This window comes from Tupaia chinensis, unplaced genomic scaffold (assembly GCF_000334495.1).
Source record: "Tupaia chinensis unplaced genomic scaffold, TupChi_1.0 Scaffold000434_1, whole genome shotgun sequence".
In the NCBI taxonomy this organism is placed as follows: Eukaryota; Metazoa; Chordata; class Mammalia; order Scandentia; family Tupaiidae; genus Tupaia; species Tupaia belangeri.
In genome coordinates this window covers 395,527-412,618 of record NW_006159939.1, presented here as the reverse complement: position 1 = coordinate 412,618, position 17,092 = coordinate 395,527, and the positions used below count along the sequence as shown (strand labels likewise).

The window sequence follows — 17,092 nt, the reverse complement described above, 5'->3', positions numbered from 1 at the left end:
AAAAAAAAGTTATAATAAAAAATAAACTATAAAAAAAAAAAAGAGAGAAGAGGATAGAGAAAGATAGCAAGTGAACAATAGAGGGGATGTTAGTGAGAAACAGATATGGTTTATTATCTGTTGAAGATGACGTGTATAGTATTCTCAACTGGACTGGTCTGGGAAGTATTTCATGATGGGTGAAGTCTTTTAACAAGCAAAATGAGAAATAGTGATTGACTGTCTTAAAAAATTATAATAATAATAATTATTGGGAAATGCATGGAAAAGACTTTGAATGATAAAGCGGGGAGATCGATGCCTCTGTATTCACTGACATGCATGGCATTCCCTTTTGAAAAAGCAATGGAAGTCAATGTAAAGTTATATGTAATCCAATGTAATATAAAGAAGATTATGATAATAATAAAAAAAAAAACTGCTTTCTTTTTCCATTAGTAAGCAAAAGTACATCTCATTATCTTACATACAAAGTTGTACCTCTCTGTCACAATTGATTTCAGTAGAGTCTCGTTCATGTATGTTAGTAATAACCTTTAACCAAAGTTATTTCTGTTTCACAGGGAAAATAGGACATAAAGAATTGAGAACTTATTAGTAGACTAGTAGAACTCATGAATACAGTTATATAAAACAACTTTATATAACGACAAATATCCTTTTTAGACCTCAAAGTGGTAAAAATGTACATATTCATAACAAGACTCAAAGATACAGCCTTTCTGTAACACAAAAAATAAAAAAGCAAGAATGTATAGACTTAAAACTAAGCCTCATAATCAGTGTTTCAAAATTCTGCATTACTAGAAATGACCTAGGTATCCAATGGTTATCCATGAATGAACTTGATTTATTATCAGTCCAATCATTTAAAGGAACTAAAGATCTTAGAAGTTTTTGTCAAGCTGACACTATAAAACATAGCCACAGTTGGCATAAAGTTTGTCTAATAATCGTGAAATTTGGTTAAACACAAATTTATATTTGTCACAACCTTAACATTAAGTAGAAGTTATGTTAGTTTATTTGATCTGTGAGCCTATATAAAGAACAACATACCTAAGCAGAATAAAATTTTTAAAAAATAGTGAGAAAAAAAAGAGAAAAATTCAAAATCTGTGTTTAGCAAAACTAGAAGACAGATAAATGCCAAATCACAAAAGAGGGAAAAAAAAAAAAAGCTTTCAAAGGCAGTGAGTATTGGGAACTAGCAGTTAACATAATGGCTATGTCACTGGACTCCCACATAGTCGACCGCGGTTCGCGTCTCAGACCTGGTGGCTTAAATCTTATGCTGGGCGCGTGTGTGTGTGTGCCCAAGATCCCAAGAGGAGAATGGAGGAGAAGGGATTGCAGCGTGGCCATCCCCCCTGGGGGGTGATTTCTCGCTTTCTGTCTCTATGTCTCTCTCTGTCTGTCTGGCAAGCGCACGTGCCCTATAGCGAAAACCTCTCAAAAAAAAAAAAAAAGAAAAAAAGGCAGTGAGTACTAAATAGGCAAATGGTTATAAAGGAGAAGAGAGGAGAAAAAAAGAAAAAGCTACAGCTGTACCGTATACCTCAGAAAGAGCCAGGGCGGGGAGATCGATGCCTCTGTATTGACTGACATGCATGGCATTCCCTTTTGAAAAAGCAATGGAAGTCAATGTAAAGTTATATGTAATCCAATGTAATATAAAGAAGATTATGATAATAATAAAAAAAAAAACTGCTTTCTTTTTCCATTAGTAAGCAAAAGTACATCTCATTATCTTACATACAAAGTTGTACCTCTCTGTCACAATTGATTTCAGTAGAGTCTCGTTCATGTATGTTAGTAATAACCTTTAACCAAAGTTATTTCTGTTTCACAGGGAAAATAGGACATAAAGAATTGAGAACTTATTAGTAGACTAGTAGAACTCATGAATACAGTTATATAAAACAACTTTATATAACGACAAATATCCTTTTTAGACCTCAAAGTGGTAAAAATGTACATATTCATAACAAGACTCAAAGATACAGCCTTTCTGTAACACAAAAAATAAAAAAGCAAGAATGTATAGACTTAAAACTAAGCCTCATAATCAGTGTTTCAAAATTCTGCATTACTAGAAATGACCTAGGTATCCAATGGTTATCCATGAATGAACTTGATTTATTATCAGTCCAATCATTTAAAGGAACTAAAGATCTTAGAAGTTTTTGTCAAGCTGACACTATAAAACATAGCCACAGTTGGCATAAAGTTTGTCTAATAATCGTGAAATTTGGTTAAACACAAATTTATATTTGTCACAACCTTAACATTAAGTAGAAGTTATGTTAGTTTATTTGATCTGTGAGCCTATATAAAGAACAACATACCTAAGCAGAATAAAATTTTTAAAAAATAGTGAGAAAAAAAAGAGAAAAATTCAAAATCTGTGTTTAGCAAAACTAGAAGACAGATAAATGCCAAATCACAAAAGAGGGAAAAAAAAAAAAAGCTTTCAAAGGCAGTGAGTATTGGGAACTAGCAGTTAACATAATGGCTATGTCACTGGACTCCCACATAGTCGACCGCGGTTCGCGTCTCAGACCTGGTGGCTTAAATCTTATGCTGGGCGCGTGTGTGTGTGTGCCCAAGATCCCAAGAGGAGAATGGAGGAGAAGGGATTGCAGCGTGGCCATCCCCCCTGGGGGGTGATTTCTCGCTTTCTGTCTCTATGTCTCTCTCTGTCTGTCTGGCAAGCGCACGTGCCCTATAGCGAAAACCTCTCAAAAAAAAAAAAAAAGAAAAAAAGGCAGTGAGTACTAAATAGGCAAATGGTTATAAAGGAGAAGAGAGGAGAAAAAAAGAAAAAGCTACAGCTGTACCGTATACCTCAGAAAGAGCCAGGACAAAGTACATTTCATGAAGCACGCAGGGTCACATTACTAAAAATCTGAGTCCCTGGTTTGCAACAGCAGAAAGAAAGAGCATGCACCAATAGTAAAAATGAAGTTTGTTTCCAAATGGTGGTGCAGGTAAAGCCAAATGAGGAATCCCACAAAGGGGCCATTTTTGTTGGAGCAAAGACTTTACCTTGTTAAAGAAATAAACAAAACTTAGGTTGTCTGTCCATTCATTCTGCCCCCAAACCTTGTTTTTTCCTCACTTCCCATAATTCTTACAAATATCTTTTTTCTTTTTTTGGGGGGGGGGATGGGGGTGGTTAGGGTGCATACACTTGCCAAAGAGAGAGAGAAAGACAGACATGAGAGGGAAAGTGAGAGAGAGAGAAAGACAGAGACATGAGAGGGAAAGTGAAAAATCACCCCCAGAGGGGTTGGCTACATCACAATCCCTTCTCCATTCTCCTCCTGTGATCTTGGGAACACATGCACACACACCTGGTATGATTTGCAAGTGACCAGGTCCGGGACCTGAAGCATGGTCGGCTATGTGGGAGTCCAGTGATGTAACCACTGTGCCATCTACTGGCCCCTCCTGTAAATATATTTTTTTAAAATAATTATTTTATTTATTTATTTACATATTTTAATTTGACCAGAGAGAGACAGAGACAGAGAGAAAGAGAGAGAGGGAAAGTGAGAAAGCAAGCTGCCAGGTCCAGGACTCGAACCACAGTTGGCCACGTGGGAGTCCAGTTTCCTTAACCACCGTGCCATCTGCGGGCCCCAGCCCTCCTGTAAATATCTTAAGAAATTAATCTGTTTCACTGGTGAAACATAATTAGGAAATCTGTTCTGGATCGGCAAAAAGATACTAGAAGGAGAAGGAAAATCAGAATAAGAAGAAGGACACAAAGACAGGAATAGGCAAATCAACTGATAAACTAAGGACACTCAGCAGAATAACGTTGCCAGGAAATAAATTAAAATTATCTCCAGATATCTAAAAGAAATGAGAAAATCTTAGTGAAATATTGCCTCTCTGAGAAAAGGAATAAGAAGCATAGATGTGGCAGCTCTACAAAGATTTAGTGAGAAAAAATAAATAAAATTTAATTTTGGGCCAGTGAGTAGCATGGTGGCTAAGACAACTGGATCCAACATGACTGATTGCATGGTTCAAGTCCCAAACCTGGAAGCTTGACGAGCACGCTGGGCATGTGTGCATGTGTGTCCATAATCCCAAGAGGAGAATGCAGGAGAAGGGACTGCAATGTGGCCATCTCCCTTGGGGGATGCTTTCTCTCTCTCTCTCTCTCTCCCTCTTCCTCCTCTAGCAAACACATAACCACACAGAAAATTAAAAACAAACAAAGAAATAAATAATTTGAGAGAAATCAGAAAAGAAGGGAAAATAAAATAATCCACATTCAGAAGTTTAGAGGGAATTTTCCTTTCAGATACTATCACTTTGTGCTGCTCTTAGGAGGGAGTGCCTAGATGCAATTCGAGAAATTTTCTTATGCTTGCCTCATCGTGCCTGCTTTCATAGCTGCTTACTCACTACTTTCTGCAATTAGGAGGTATAAAGAAGAAATTTTCAATAAATGGCATGGCTTCCTCTCATTCCTGGAAAAAAGTAAAAATTCTGAGTGGAGAGGGGTCATGTAGCATAAAAGAATAAGGATGGATTATCTGGTCTTGATCATCACAGTCTACCTGTTGTATAAATTGTGACATCTGTTGCCACAGTCTACATTCCAGTCTGATCTTTGCTGTGCCTCTGCGTAGTTGCTACTCTTTGTCATGATGGTGAGAACTGTGGACTACGAACCTGGCTGTGTCTGACGCACAGAGGCTCTCTCTCTCTCTCTCTCTCTCTCTCTCTCTCTCTCTCTCTCTCTCTCTCTCTCTCTCTCTTTCTCTGTTACTTTTCTATTTTTTTCTCTGGAGATACAGAAAACTGGGTGAGGTCAAGGCTCTTCTCTGAGTTGCTCTCCACAAGGCTGACAATCTCTTGGCTGTGCCCCACTGGGAGTGAAACTTCACATCATTTTCTCAGGGCCATCTGCCTAGATACACATCCTGGAGACATTTTTTTTCTCCTCCTTTCCTGGACCATACAGTGACTTGAGTCAACTGTTGAGTCTTCCATTTTCCCAGACTCTACTTAGGAACAGAGCATTAGTTCTTTCTGCTTTTGGTGTCTTCGAGTTTGCCTGATACTTTTGCTTCCCTTGTTATACCAATGGAGCCATTCCAGACAAAATTAAATGTAAAAAGGAGCTTTCTTTTAGTATATGGTACATTAAAAATACACACATGAAACAAAACTATGTCCACATACAGACAAGGGGTCTTCAAAATGTTCATGAAAATTGTGTATAATGAAAAAAAAATGCATGGATCTCCCATTTTTGTTTGCACCAAACATATTGGTACTTTAATTCCATTTTTCACAAACTTATTGAATTCACTCATATATAGCCAAGGGCATATATAAAACACATTAGGGTAATTGGTACCAGCAGATGGTGTAATGGCTACATTGCTGGACTCCCATGTAGTCGACTGCAGCTCAAGTCCCAGACCCAGGGGCTTAAACTCTTGCTGGGCGTGTGTGCATGTGTGCCCAAGATCATGAAAGGAGAATGGGGGAGAAGGGATTGTAGTGTGGCCATCCGCCTTGGGGGGATGATTTCTTGCTTTTGGTCTCTGTCTCTGTCTTTCTGTCACGGTCACGCGCCCTATAGCAAAAACCTCTCAAAAAATAAAAAATAAAAAACAGGGTAGTTGTCTGTGAGAGAAGAGAAAAAATGAGAAGGAATAGGAAGGAAAGGGGGGAAATAAAATAAGAGGGGAGCCCCTCATAAATGAACAATAAAAGAATACAATGAACAAAGGACATCATCTCAAATCTCAGTACCTGAACTTAGGGAAATGAAACAAAACCTGCTGCTCATCAGTGGGAAGGAAAACCAGGTAACAAGGGAGATACATTAGCACTTTTCAAATATTAGTATTTTCAAAATATTAGCTTGCTACAATCGCTTCAATTTATTTATTTCCATTTTATTTTTTCATTGGGCATTAGGAGGATATAGTAAAGTTCTCAATTTTTCCCATTTTTTGGACTTTCAATGTGTTTCAGGTTGAATTTATAGATAATTCTTATTTTTCTTAAGTCTGAAAATACGGATGCCAAATTTTACCTGGCTATTTCCAAATTTCATTTGTTGTCAGTTGGAAAATCAAACACATTTTTCTAATGTAATACTATTACAAATGTTAGTGAGAGGAACTGCCAACATATCAGTGTGGAAAATAAAGAGTGGTGGGTGGGTGGGTGCATCAAGATTGAAGATAGGTTACATTATAGTGGTCTCCCCTTATCTATAGAAGATGTATTCCAAGATCACCAGTGGATGCCTGAAATTGGGGATAATTCTGAACCCTACAGACTGTGCTTTTGCCTTTACATACATACTTATAATAAAGGCTTTTTCCTAAATTTATTTATCGCTTTTACTAGAGAAAGAGATGTCCCCCACAGGATTCCTAAGCTATGATCCAGAACCAGTCTCAGCTGGCCCTGTCCATCACAATCCCAGAATACTCAGGGAGATCCTGAGACAAAAAGCCAGGACCCTTTCCATGTGCATCTGGCTGTGTCACAACTGCACTGCCACCTGGCCCCCATATAATAAAGTTTAATTTATAAATTAGGCAAAGTAAAGGTTAACAACTAGTAATAAAACAGGACAATTATATTGGGGGCGAGATGATGGCACTGAAGTGATATAACCCTCTGCAAGGGAGGAAGAGGTTCCAGGTTCATGACTAGAGACCTCTCTGACAATGCTGGGCACATATGTGCCTATGATCCATGGCTGATCAAGGCTAGGAGTAGATTATGGCATGAAAATTCTAAGTGGTGCCTGTCTCTATTTCTTTCTCTCTCTCTCTCTCACTCAGAGAAGGAAGAAATGAATACAAATTTTTAATAGCACAATTACAATAATATACTAAAATAGAAGTTATGTGAATGTGGTCTCTCTCAAAATATCTTATGTACTGTCTGGCAGTTGACTAAAACTAAGCAAAGCAAAACTGCAGGTAAGTAGGGAGACTATCCTATACATTTTATTTCCTATATATTACATTTATAATTTACATAGCTACATGAAATCTTAGGGTTCTTTACAATTAGAGCTGTGTTTTTGCAAACTTATATTACCCACCACAAGGCTTAGTCATTATCTTTTTCTCAGAAGAGGTCTTCCATAAATGTTTGAGTGAAGAATGAATGTATTATAACCAACAAGATATAAAGTGACAGAACAGTTAAATTCTTGTATATTCTGTTCTTCTCTTAAGAAAGTCTTTGAAAAATTAATAAACCAAAAATTTAAGAAGAAAATAAATCAAAATTAAGAAAAAAAGCAAATCTTTTGAAAAGGAGAATTTCAATATTATTTTCCTTTTCTCTACATCTCAAGCCTCCTAGGTAAAATACGACAGTCCATGGGAGCGAGCCACCTACTGGTCAGAACACATCCTCACTCTTAATTTGTGGTTTTAATTCATTTCACCTCTAGAAGTCTGGCTTCAAGTGATTCTTACTCATCCCTGGGAGCATCATAAGTAAATAAATCCCAGAAAGCACTTTGGCAATATGCATTCTTACCACTGCTATTAAGACTCTTCTGTAATTCAAGTTTCTCCAGGCCCTACAGATGACTTCACAGAAACCATTATAATTCAGACCGGCTTTCTCTATTCATGCAAGAATCCATCCTTCATTAAGTGTCCCTCACGTCTTTCATGGAGTCTTCAGGGATGTCTAGTATTTCTCAAAACAAGTCCTATCCAATGAGTGACACCACTGGCTCTCTGGAATTCTCCCCTCCCCAGATATCAAGGATTCTGAAGCTTCTCTGCTCAGAATAACCACTAATGAAACCAGTAGAAACCTCTTATTCTAAGAGCTATGCTAACCCTCCACTTTCTCTGCTGTTTCATACTTTCTTACCCAGATCCCTAAGCATTGCTGCTTCTGTTGCCATCTGCCAAACATTCCTTCATGACAACAGCTCCTCCATACCCCATCTCCTGCACTTCCTTCCACAGGACCCAGGCACCAGCCTGTGTGGCCTGGCAGAGGACAGATATCACACTGTCTTCTCATCTTTCCTACTCTTGACCGAATACTTAAACCTACACCTCCAGATTAGTTCCCTATTGCTGCTCTAACAAAGTACCACAAATTTAGTGCCTTAAACCATCCAACTTATATCTGACAGTTCCAAAACTAGCTTCATTAGGCTCAAGTGAAATCATCTACAGGCCTGTACTCCTTCTGGAAGCTCTAGAGGAGAATAATTTCCTTTTTTTTTTTTTTTTTCCAAATTCTAGAGGCTGCCTGCATCCCCTGGCTCTTGGCCTCGCTCTCTGTCTTCATAGAGTATAACATTTTCTCTCCTCTACTTCTATTTTTACATCCTTTCTTCCTGACTGACACACCTACCTCCCCCTCTTAAAAGGATTTTCTGATTACATTGGCCCTACCTGAATAAACAAGAATCACTTCTTCATCTCAAGAGCTCTAACTCAGAGTCTTTGCAGAGCTCCATGTAATATAACATAATCACAGATTCTAGGGATCTGAATTTAGACATGTTGAAAGCGGCATTATTCAGCTCATTGAATTGTCCTTCAGAAAAGCCCAAATGCCTTTATAAAAACAAATGTATTATTTTTAAGCTTCTTTGTTTTATTCATGATAGAAAGCATGTATGTGCTCGAGAAAGAGAGAGAAGCACCCTAGACAGGGTCTCATCATACCACAGTCCCCAAAGCCCCTTTCCTCAGACCTCCAGCTCACCAGGATCTTGGGCATGCAAGCATGTGACCCAGGTATCCTAACCCACGATCAGCCATGTGGTTCCCAGTGCTGCAGTTCAGTTTGCTACTGACTACTCCGTCAGACTGGGAGCAAACAGAGGTAACCGAGTACTTGAAGGTGCACCACCATTTTTGTCACTCATTCACAACCATGATTAAGTCTGGGGACAAACTAATAATAACTGTAGCCTAAATATCAGTTGTGTACAAGTCCTCAAAATCTTGGAGAAACTGTACTTCAAGATTTCCATAAAATTTCCTCAAACTCATATTACATATAGCTGCATATCTAGTATCCCTCCTAGCTTCTCTGAGGTCTTGCCTTTCTCCTGCTCATCACTAGTTCTGATTTCTTGCCTTCACAGCATTCACAATCCCACTCTTCATCTGCTATCCTGTGTGTTCTATCTTCCCCTTTAACATTCTTTCCCACATTTTAGACATGACCTTGAGGACTGTATTCCCTAACCCAGACCCCTGGCCCAGTCAGGGGCCATATGGGTAGCCAAGTCTAACTAAAGTCAGAAAGGCACAGAAGGTATTTGTAACATAGTAGCATAGCACAGTAGACATCTAAAAATGCTCTATTCCAGCTCACCTAGGCCAGGCCCTTCACTTTTTCTACCCAAAGAACCTCTCTAGCATTATGCAAACAAAAACAAACAAATAAAAGCAAGCAAGCAAACAAACAAACAAAATACAAAACCAAGAAAACAAAAACTAACCCTGTGGCCTAGTGGTTAAGAGAGCCATATTTCATATGGCCTACTGCATGGTTTGAATTCTGGACCCAGCTTGAAAAACATGCCAAGGCCATATGCATGCATTCCCTAAATACTGACAAGATGGAGAAATGGAAGAAAAGGGATTGGGGGGTGCTTCTTCCCTTCTCCCTTTCTCTATGTGCCTCGTTCTAGTAAATACATGTGCCTGCTAGCAACACAAACAAACAAACAAGCTCAGTAAACTTATTTAATATGATATTTTGTAGCTGCTCATAAACTAGCTTTTTTTGGCTGATACACAAAGACTTTCATACCTCCATCTATCAGGCTCTTATTTCATGCTATTCATTGCATTAATTTTTATTTTTTTTGCATTATCGCTTGGCTCTCAAAACCTTATGATATGGTCATTATTGTTATCATATTTATGAGACAGAAGAGAAAATTTAGATACATGAGGAATAAGGAGTTTTCCCAAGGTCAACTAACAAATAGGTGAGACAGGGGGATCTGAACACACAAACCATCAAGCACAATGCATGCATAGGACACACTGTGCCCTCTGTAGTCTCTTTCAGTCCCTTGCAAAGATCGACTAAAGCCTACCCATACAAAGGCAGCCGGGGAAATGCACACTGTGTTAACTGGGGGACTATGGTATTTCCGGCTTCCTCTGAGGGTCATGGACGCCTGCATGCTTGGAAGAAGCAATGCCACAAGTCCCATTCCCATACGGAAGTAGTAAAAGTGAGCTGGCACACTGGGGAACTTTGTAACATCCCTTGTAATAATTAACTCTGTCCAGAACCTACTTTTCACCAACATGCACTCCTTCAGGAATGGGGCTGGCCTGGATTGATTTGGCTTGGTGTGACTTAAGGATAGCAGCTGTCTTCTGCTCAAGGTGACATAAGTTGGGGGATAAAGATCTGGTCAGGTGCCCCGTCATTGTCACTCTTTTATCAAGAGCTACACCTCTGTGTCTCTACTTCCTAGATGGTTCCAACTGGAACTTTGGAACTTTCTTCCCACTCTCTTTGAGCCTTAGCTCCTCTAAGCAGGAGTGCAGTGAACAGTGGAATTCACTGTCAGCCCCACTTCGGGAAGCAGCCTGGAAAGGCACCCAGAGTTATCAACACTAACTCCCTTACTGGTCTCATTCCTAATAAATCACGGTTTTCAAACATTTTCTGCCATCTTATTCAAAGGTCCCCATCTATCAAAGAGAACAAGTTATGAGGTATCTCTCACAGATCCTATCTATTCTGAATCTAGATGGACGCTTCTGTTTTTTCCTCTCCCCATGAAATCCGACTTTACTCATAGACAGACTTAGGATACAACTTACAGAGTTTGCCTGCTCTACTTAGGACAGTAGTTAAACATCTCAAAATGAGGCTCAGTTTTCATAACTGCAGTTGAGAATGATGCTAAGGGGTTAAGGATTGTTGCAGGGATCAATATAATGAATGTAAAAACTCACCAGTCTGCATGGAACACAAGTTCTCAATAAATGCTAACCATGGTTAACATTTATGATCATAAAACTCCTGAAAATGGTCATTCTCGATTAACATCTTCAAAGTGGTGAGTATTTTTAATTTATCACAGTGCAGTGTTGTTCCAGAATTTCTTTCATGGCTAGGCAGAACTTCCTCTGATTTGGGCATCTTTAAATCTAGTCTTTGAGGGGTCAGCACCATAGGTTCATGCCCACAATATTTGTCTTCTCTTCCCTTACTATCCAAAGCAAGTTTTTCCACCTAAAATTAGATAATATCTCTTGTGATTTAATCAAGGAAATTTCTTTAGCAACTCTTTCCTCTACCTTCTGTATATTAATTTCTCCTCTACTGCAAAATTTTTATCAACATGCAAAGAGAGTATTATTTCTCACCTCTTAAAAACAAAAAGCTCTAAGACTAAATATTCGACTACTGTTTGTTTGTTTTTTGTTTTCTGTGTTATTATTGTTTTTGCCAGAAAGCATGTGTACTTGCTGGAAAGAGAGAGAGAGAAAGAAAGGGAGAAAATTAAGTGTGGTCACAGCGCAATCTCTTTTCTTCCATTTCTCCATCCTGTCAGGATTTGGAGCCTGCATGTATAAATGCCCAGCAAGTATTTCAAGTCATTGGATCTGGGCTCCAAACTGGTTAGCCATGTGGGATCTAGGTCCCTTGACCACTAGGCCATGGGACTAACCACTTTCCTCTATTTTCTCTACACCAAAACTCTGTAATTGTCTATAGTAATGATCATATTTCTTCCTCCCATCCATCTTTTTTATTTTAAGAGGTTTTTTGCATTAGTGGGTGTGTATTCACCAGAGAGAGAGAGAGAGACAGTGATAGTGAGAGGGAAAGTGAGAAATCACCCTCCAGTGGAGATAGCCATGCCACAATCCCCTTCCTCCATTCTCCTGCCAAGATTTTGGGCAGGCACATACAAGCATTCAGTGTGACTTTCAAGCCATCAGGTCTGGGAGTCAAGCCACAGCTGACCACATGGGAGTCCAGTGAGGGAACTGCTACACCATCTGTAGGCCCCCTTCCATCCATGTTTAATGCATTCAGTAAGGTTTTTGCCATCACAAGCCAATGGATCTACTTTTCTTAAGATCATCAATTACTCAGTATTCCTAAATACAGTACATAGCAATGTATTCTTACATGACAATCCAGCATTTGATATAATTGATCCTTCCAGCACTTTCATTCATTTAGACTTTGGGCTACCATGTTGGTTTCCCCTCTGCTTTGCCTTCTTTCTCAGCCACTTTGGTTGTTTTCTCATTTCCTTCACCTCTACATGGTGGAGAGCCCATGGCTCAGTCTTTTTAACATCTTTTCTGTTTTATAAGTTTTTTCACCCTAGGTGATCTATTCTAGTATCTTCCCTTTCTTTTTCTTTTCTTTTCTTTTTTTTTTTTTCTTTTTTCTTTTCTTTTTTTTAATTTTTGCCATAGCACATGTGTGCTCACTGGAGAGAGACAGAGGGAGTCAAAGTAAGAAATCATCCACAGGGGGATGGCCATGACACAATCCCTTCTTCTCCATTCTCTTCTTGGGATTCTGGGCATGCACACACATGCACCCAGCATGTTTTACAACCTGCGGAGTGCAGGACTCAAACCATGGAGTCAGCTATGTGGTGGTCTATGTCTTCCCTTTTCTATCTACCATAACTTTCAATCTCATCTAGTCTTAAGGCTATGAATAGTATCTACATGATTACTGCAAAAGTTGCATTTATAACCTTGACCTCTCCTGTTAACTTTAAGTCAACATATTTGATAGCTGATCTCTTTTTAATCCTTTTGGATGTCTAACAAATGTTTCAAATATGACAGTTATAAAACAGAATTTTAAATTCTACTCCACAACTTAGTCTTCTTACAATCCTTCCAACTCAGTTAATTGCAATATCTTCCTACTAATGGCCAGACAAAAATCCTTGTTTCACCCTTTGTTCGTCTCACACTCTCGATCAGGTTTGTTGGTAAATCCTGTAGCTACATTGTTAAGCTATATCCAAAATGTGAACACCTTTTTTTAAAAATCACCTCTATGTATTTACAGTGCCCAGAAAAATGCTTGACATGCAGTAGTCATGCAAGAACAGTTGTTGAAAGAATGATAAAATGAGTTATTTCTCTCCTTTTTTTGACACTAAGTACAAGTTGAAAGATACAGTGTGTATCTTCCAAACTCTGGCTCACTTCAATAAACGTTAGTTTTCTATATTAATCCATTTAGAGTCAAACAATAGGATCTCATTGTTTCTTATAGCTATATGATATTCCATAGTATATATGTGCCACATTTTTTCAACCCAGTGATCAGTTTTGGGGCACTTAGTTTGGTTCCATGTTTTAGAATCAAGAATAATGCTGCAATAATTATGAATGTGCAAGTGTCTTTTTATTCAGGTGTTTTCCTATTCTTTGCATAAATGCTAAGAAGTAGAATAACTGGGTCATATGGAAGTTCTATTTGTAGATTTTTGAGAAAACTCTATATTGTTTTCCACAGAAGTTGAACTAATTTACATTCCCACCAACAGTGTAAGAGGGTTCCCATTCTACCACAGCCTTTCCCAGAAGTACTAATGGGCCACAAGGGCATGAGTTATTTAATACCCTTGTTCTCTCTAACTTCCTTGAAAAAGCTAAGCTTATAAGATTTTTATGTGCTATAACCTATCTCATGTGTTCCTCTCTATTCTCATCCTTTTCCACCAACCAACCAGTATTTTATGCATCAATTATAGTGACCTACTTCCAGCCTCCTAATTCATAAGGCTGTTTCATTCGTCTGTGCTATCACAGCACTGTTAACTCAGCCTGGACTATCCTGATGCTTTAAAAGTTAAGAATCATCTTAACACAAAAATCTCATTCTAATCTAAATACTTCTTTGTACTGTCTACCTTGCACACACACTTCCATCATAGCACACACCACTCTTTACTGCGGTTTTTGGTCACCCCATCCAAATGCTAATCTCTGGTCTTGATCATCTTTACTCTAATGCATGGCTTGTAGAATGCAATTAATGTATGATCAATTGATCAAAAGTGTAAATTATACTAGAAGCTGAGTATAATTCATATAAGAAGAATACATTCTCATGTATTGTGATTAGGAAGGGGCATCACTGGTGATCTTAAGAAAAATAGGTTCCCTGATTTGTGATAGCAAAAACCTGATTGGAGTATATTTAAGAGAGAATGGGAGGAGAACATGTGAAGATCCTGAGTATAAAGAACTAGATACTATTCACAGCCATAAGACTAGATGAGATTGAGAATGAATGAATGAAAGGACTTCTCTGTATTGAGTTTTAAAAATATGGAATCATAAAATAAGAGTTAACATAAAGATGTATTCTCATGCCATCAACATGAAAGACCTATTCTTTAGCAGCAGCAGTTCACACTCATCTTTAGGAAGAATGACTATGAACATTTGCTTTGAGAATAGTTTATCTTATTCCTCCAAAGTAATCCAGATACACAGATACTTCCTTTTCCTGGCACAATCATCACTCTTCAGATTAAAGAACAATATCTTAAATGAGCATACTCTAATTTCATCGAAAGAAATATTATCAGCCTTTTGTGTGCCATATATCGGACTCATTTTGCCTTCACTACCATTATCTCTCTCTCTCTCTCTTCTTTTCTCGTAAGGGTGAGAGCAGCAAGAATATAAAATGTTTTATTATCATAAGATGGCAAGCATATAAATACCTTTGAGGGGGCAGGAATGGAAAAAGTAATATGAGATACAGTTCCTCAGCATTTACTTGAGAACGTACCGTGACCCACACATTTTTCTTTGTAAGAAGATTACAAAGAAGGAACAGTTTCTTTCCTCGAGATCAAAGAAGGAACTGTGCCTCTCCTAGTAATCTTATTTGATAAATAACAGTGGCGCCATTTGTCTGCCCCCAGCCTGGAAGAAACCAATGTGCCCCACAAGTCAAACTACTGAGATTGATGGCCAAGAAATACTTAGGGATCATGAGGGAATGACTGAGGAGAATGGCAACTATATTATTATTGGAACTAAGAGTATTATCGGGGTGGGAGAGGAAGGTGTTTTGGTGTGTACAAAGAGGATGTCCTCCTTACACAATCACCAAAAGACCATAGTCAGTGTCTCTGGGGCACAGCAGCTGTGAAGGTCTGCTTCAGAGAGCCAGTGTGTGGGGTCAGCCTGCTCGCTGGCCTGCAGTGCTGGGGTGGTTCATTGTGCCTGCCCCCCTTCTACAAGTCCTCTGTGGGTATCTGTGCACCGCTATCCTTCTCCATTTCTACAGGAAGTACCTTCTCCCAGAGTCAGTCTTGGGAAGGATTAGGCCCTCAGTTACTTTCCAGGCAGAGACATGAAGTGTCTGGTACCTCTTCTAGACTCAAAACACCAAAGGGTTATTTTGTCCCCTTCCAAAAAGGCCAAGCCTCTCCTCTCTGAGATGGACAGGCAATACACTACCTTCCATTCCTTCAAAACGTACCAGCCTTCCCCCAAAACAGGCAAGGGGATCCTCTACTTGCAGATATAGGCTTACAAGTGATAAGAGAGAAAATTTTTGTTAAGTCAGAGATACTTGCTTAAGAATCTACCAATAAAGGGAACCAGCAGTTAGCGTAATGGCCATGTCGCTGGACTCCCACGTAGTCGACCGCGGTTCGTGTCCCGGACCCGGTGGCTTAAAACTCACGCCAGGCGCGTGTGCGTGCGTGCCCAAGATACCGAGAGGAGAATGGAGGAGAAGGGATTGCGGCGTGACCATCCCCCCAGGGGGTGATTTCTCGCTTTCTGTCTCTATGTCTCTCTCTGTCTGTCTGGCGAGCGCACGCGCCCTACAGTGAAAATCTCTCCAAAAAAAAAAAAAAAAAGAATCTACCAATAAAGAGATGTAGTGGTGGTGGTGGTGTGTGTTTGTATGATTGAACCTCTGCTAGATCAAGAGATTTAAATGAGGCCATTGGGGCTCTTTATTTCTTCTCCCTACCTGCCTTAATTCTAAACCATTTCAGAAAAGTCAAGCCCCTTCGTGTCACTATGATGTCTCTGTCCTGAGGAGTTAAGTTTACAAGGTCTTCAGCAACCAAACAGTCCCCAAGAGAAAGATTCTTTCTTACCAAGAGTTTCTGGAAAGGACACTGAGGGGTCATCTCTGCTTGGTCATGTGTGCATCCCCAGATCACAGCTGTGTCCGGGAAGGTGGGGTACTTAGATTGGCCAGTTCCGGTCCCACAGGCACTGCAAAGGATGTAAGGTGAGAGAAGTAACAATTCCTAAAAGAAAAAAGGATTTTTAGCAGCCCAAACAAAATAACAGCAGTCTCCACTACACTACAAGGGAATAGTAAGGTTGATTCCCCAGTTTCTGCCACTTGATAGATGGTGATGATGACAGAAATGTAGGCAGAGAGAAGTAGTTTGAGCCCACAAGGAGAGTTGAATTTTTAAGACTGAGTTTAAGGTGCCTGTAGGATGTTTGAATGAGGTGGCCAGTAATCTCTCGGGATAAATGAATCAGGAGCATAAGCTAATGATGTGAGTTTAAAATATAGGTTTTGGGGCCGGCAAGTGGCGTGGTGGTTAAAGGTGCTGGACTCCCACATGGCCGACCACGGTTCAAGTCTCGGACCTGGTGGCTTGCTTTCTCACTTCCTCTCTATCTCTCTGTCTCTCTCTGATCAAACTGAAAAATAATAATGATATAATAATAAAGTTAAATAAAATAATTCTTTAAAAAAACACATAGGTTTTAAGATATAAAATTGTCTCGTGTGAGAATGTACCAAGGTGTGCAGTAGATAGTCCATTGTAATTCATAAACAGATAAATGCTTTAGTCAAGGAACCATATTTTATTTTGCTTACTTTAGAGCTCTCCAGACATTATCAAACCCGCTGAAGCCGCGTTTCCTTCCCAAGGCTCGCTTTCCACTTGGAGCCCCTTCTTCGGAGCCTACTCTGGCCTGCGGGCCCCCGGGCCAGGTGGCCGCGGACTACAATTCCCGGCATGCCCCGCACGGGGGCGTGGCAGGGGCGGGGCGAGGGACAGCTGCCAGCGCGGCGAGCGGGCTGTCGG

At 39.5% G+C, this 17,092-nt stretch overlaps 1 long non-coding RNA gene across 2 annotated transcripts in view; it reads right to left on the bottom strand.

Annotated features, from left to right (window-relative positions):
• LOC102469334 (uncharacterized) overlaps window positions 1–16,169 on the bottom strand; it is a 79,973-nt gene extending 63,804 nt beyond the window's left edge. For both annotated transcript variants that reach the window (XR_335530.1, XR_335529.2), the window contains exon 1: window positions 16,136–16,169. This is a non-coding gene — a long non-coding RNA (uncharacterized LOC102469334). The remainder of the gene's footprint in view (window positions 1–16,135) is intronic.
• Window positions 16,170–17,092: the final 923 nt, after the last annotated feature.